This window comes from Frankliniella occidentalis, unplaced genomic scaffold (assembly GCF_000697945.3).
Source record: "Frankliniella occidentalis isolate FOCC.00 unplaced genomic scaffold, Focc_3.1 Scaffold3598, whole genome shotgun sequence".
Lineage (NCBI taxonomy): Eukaryota > Metazoa > Arthropoda > Insecta > Thysanoptera > Thripidae > Frankliniella > Frankliniella occidentalis.
The window spans coordinates 1-4,496 of NW_026270654.1; positions in this window are offsets into that span (position 1 = coordinate 1).

Below are 4,496 nucleotides of genomic sequence, written 5' to 3' on the forward strand. Positions count from 1 at the left end.
ACCGGCGGCTCGTGTGTCAACCCTAGTCTACTTACTTACCCCCTTTCCCCTCCCGCCCCTACTAGGTGTTTGGCCCAAGGCTGTGCAGCTGCTACCCACACATACGACAACCCCTCCCCCTATCTACTTGGCGAGGGCTGCTTTATTAAACGAAAATTTATCGTAGTTAACGCGCAAATGTGGTTTCTTTCTCCTCGACTTCGGTTTGAAAGTGTCTAGCGGCAGAAAATCAGAAAACCTGACCCGCCGCAAAGAGTGCAAGGCGCCAGTAGTTTGTTGGGTAGGTTGTTATATTGACGCTTTTCACGCGTCCCCGAACAAGGACCCGTTATTGGCTCTGCTCGCCCTGTTGGAAGTGGTGAAACTAGAGTCTGGTTTTGCCGAGTTTTATCAACTTTGGTATGCATGGAAGCACATTGACTCAGTTCAGAACGGACATTGAGCGAAGCTTCGTCGTGCAACTATGTACTTGTAAACAATCATTGTACGAGTATTATTGCAAGCACCGAGCAAGCACCAGTCGAGTACTTGCTTAATGAATGACGAGTTTGGGGACTTGAACGCGCATAGCTGCCCCCCTCCAGCTCCTGGCTCCACGTCATGCAGGCGACAGGTGGGCGCGGGTGGGCGCGGCCCCGCGGGCCACAGGCAGCAGCAGGTACTCCTGTGAGACCTCCTCCTCCTGGTTCAACCCGAGATTTATTCCCCTCTGAAATTTAAACCCCCCGGTCGATAAGTAAGTAAGTACGGCTGTCGGTTCGGTCCCGTTGGGCGCGACCGTGTGTGCGTGCGCGTGTGTGCGTGCGTGCGCGTGCGCGTGCGCCGAGCCATGAGGCCAGGCCGAGGCTCTCTTATGACTTCTTAGCGCGACATTCAACCTGACAGAATCCCATCGTTTATTGCCTCTGTGTGTCACTGCCAACGACCCGGACGCGGCGCGGCGGGACTGCCAGCGGGGGCTTTTTTACACGCGGGGACTTGCCTCCCACACGCGCGGCTTACCCCCTCCCGCCCCCTGCGCCCATTGGCGGAGGAACCTTGGCGCTCAGGACGTACGGGACCCGCGGTGCGGCGGAGAGATGTTTGGCCAGCTACCGTTGGCCACTCTGTAAGTACGACCGGACGCCACTACTTGTCCTCCGCATCAGCTCTCCCGCCTCCTCTTCACCCACGCTAAACAAAGAATGTAGAACTTAAAAATTGAGAAGTTTGTTATTTAATGGTTACCCTTAGGTTATATAAAATTTAGTTGAAAGTTGGGCAGTTGATATTTAAGTACTACCATGCTCAAATCAAGAACGCAGATCTCTTGGTGTTTACGGCTTTTCTTTAAGTCACTCCACGACCGTTCTCCGTCACATTCACCTCAGGCTGCCGACGCGAGGGGCGCGGCGTGGGATCCCCCCCCCCCTTCCCCAGGAAACTGCTGCCCTCCTGAACAAATCACTGCCGTTCGGGATGGCAATGATCTGCCGCGACGTGGTGTCTGACAAAGTGGCCTCATCGAGCAACAAATGGCTGCCGTGTGCGAAATAAACATGATGAGGGCCGGGCGCGGCGTGGGCGGCCCGGAGGTGAGCTGAGGGGAGGGGAGAGGAGCCTGACGCAGCATTCAATGAGTAACGCTGCGCCTGAGAAGGTGGTCGAGGAGTGCGCTGCTGCCGCTGCTGCTGTTGCTGCTGCTGCTGGGCTTGTCTCCGACTTGTCTCCGTCCGACATATTGTAGCTTCTGCAGGAACAGCGACGCCCTCACGACGGCGGCTGCGGCTTCGCGGACGTTTCTGTCGCAAACGGAAAAAGCTTTAATGAAAATAACACAAAATGTAAAGAGGAATGACTCCTTTGTGTCTGGGCGTGGCGTGGCGTGGCGTGGCGGGCGGCCCGCCCCCAAACACGAACAATTATTGCTGGACGCCAAAACCAACAAGTTAATCATTGGGGCCGTTGGCGGGGCCGGGCAGCGCCAGCCGCAGCATATTAACGAGGTGTCATTTAAAGTTTATGGGGATCCCCCGGGATCAGATCCCGCCGCGTGCAGTCGCCTTGTTTGATTATATCCTCCTCCTGGACTTGAAAGGTTTGTTTGTTTTGTTGTTGTTTTTTTCACTCCGGTCTGCTGTGATCCGCGGCGGTTCGTCCTCCCAACTCGCGGCTATCCGCGCGGCGTTGCCTTTTGCTCATTGCTGGCCGTATGAGTTATGGACCGCCCCTCCGCATTGGCCGAGGTGCGTGCCACGTGATCCTATCGACCAATCAGCGGCGTCGGCCTGAAATATGGAAATGAGTCCAGCCATCTGATTGGCTGTCAGCCCGGGCTCTGACTCACGTACCGCACTCGGGGCTGACGCGCGCGGCGTGCGTGCGCGCCGGGGAACCTCCGTAACGAGGAAACAGAGGCGATGTCGTGTAGTTATTCTTGAGGAACTTTGGGCATGTGGGCGTATAGGATGCGCGCTTCAGAGCACTGTATCGCCAAGCAGAGGTGCGGCTGGGTTGCCTACTCGCCAGAACATCGACGAACAACGCCCACCGTGTCGGAGTCGGCGTATAACTTTTGAAAAACTTTTCACTTTTTTTTGAAGAATTTTTGAAGGACGTTTGATTACCAATCTGTTTCAAAGTTATTCGAAGCCATTAAAATTGATTTGCATTTGATCAAATAGAATCAGATTTGTTCGTCGAAACAAGTCTTTTTAGCGTCGCGTCCGGTCCTGTAAGATGCGCGATGCTGCTGTCGCGCGCCGGAAATTGTTATGCCTAATCGTCTTTTTGCCGTTTAGCGTTGTGTGCGAAACCCAAGGGGGCTTGAGAGTGGTGGGAGGGCTGCACTTTCCAAGGGCGCAGCTAACGCTTTTATTTCACTGAGTGTTGGTCACAAAAGGTAATCACTCGAGACCCGTGCACGTGAGGTGAAACGGATTGAGTGATCATGCGGCCCTGCAGGCCAGGCCAGGCCAGGCCGGGCTGAGGTGAAAGCCATCACTCATCGCCCGTGTGGGCCCGGCCTCCGGGCGCGGGTCAGGTCCACGTCGATGCACCCGCCCCGCCGCCGCGCGCCCACGAGCTACTCGTGTTCAGCGGCGACCCAAACCTCGAGCCGCCATTCGCTTCCGCGTCAACCGCAGTTCGTTGTCATGGACAAGTAAGGTGATCATCAAGAAATAAAATAGGTCTATCATACGCCCTTACGAACCTTGAGAAGTTCAGCGAATGCTAGCACTAGCACTCATGGCGCCTGATAGGTAGGCAACATCTTGCCTACAGTGCATGTGTGTACTGCGGGGTGGCCTACCCCGAGTTTCGCAGGCGGCGAGCTCCTGATATATGCCGAATGAGTCTGAGGAAAGCGGACGCACTTTCTGTATGATCCCTGGAGCTTCGTCCCTAGAGGGGACTCTATGCGGTCGACAACCTCGGCGACATACCAGGGTTCCGGATTCCGGACGGCTTCTGCATGCTCTTCACCCTGTCTGGGTCTCCTCCTCCTCCTATACATCCCTCGATCAAACGCGGTCGCATCCGAGTGGGCGGTAAATCACGCCGAGACACCTCTCGAGCAAAAATTATTATTAGTCAAGGAGAAAAGAAAACGATAATGAAGTTTGCAAAAAGAGGGGGAGATGAGATGGGGGGCGATCACTTTGCGAGCCATGCGCCCGCGCGGTGCAACCGGAGGGGATCAGCGGGAGGGGTTGGGGGGCCACGGCACAGGGCAGGGGGTCCCGACGGCACCTCCTTCTTTGGCTCGCGTGGCGACGCCGTGGCGTGGCGTGCCGCGCCGGGTCGGACACTCTTATGCGTTTGATTTACGAGGGCAGCGCGACGCCCGCCACGTCGGGCCGGGTATTGTCCGGGTTATTGTTGCTATCGCACACCTTGCAGCCATTCCCTTTCTCTTCTCTCTTCTCTCTCTAGCTCTCTCTCTATCTCTCTCTCGGCCATTTCCTCTCGCTCTCTCTTGCTCCCTCCTTCGTCTCTCCGTGCAAAACCAAGCAGCGGAGGCCGCCGGGGCGGCGGGGGCTTCAAAAGGCGGGCGCCTCGCACTGATAAGGCGGCAGATAAAGTCTCGGCGGCGGCCGTCCCGTCCTGGCCCCGTCCTGGCCCCGTCGAGGGTGGCGGCCGCTGTGGCGGCAGGGACCCTTCTGCTGCGCTCGTACAGGCGGCCAACAAGTTGCGCTGCCGTGGTGTGTAACGTGTAACACGGACTCTGCATGCGGAGGGAGGGGACGGGCGCACACGAAAAGTGTCCTCTCGAAGGACAGAGAGGCGGGCGCAGCACCTCCTCACGGCACGCAGCAGCAGCGCGGGTTCAGCAGCTGAGTTAAACGGAGGATGGAAAGGGGGGGGGGGTGAGGAGGGGGGCGATAGAGCGCGCGCACACGCACACACACACGCACTCAAACATGCCATTGTATGCGAGGACGAGGTGGGTGGCCAGGACAACAACAGGGCGCCCCGCACGTGACCACTCTCAATTTGTCGCCCCCTCTCCCTCC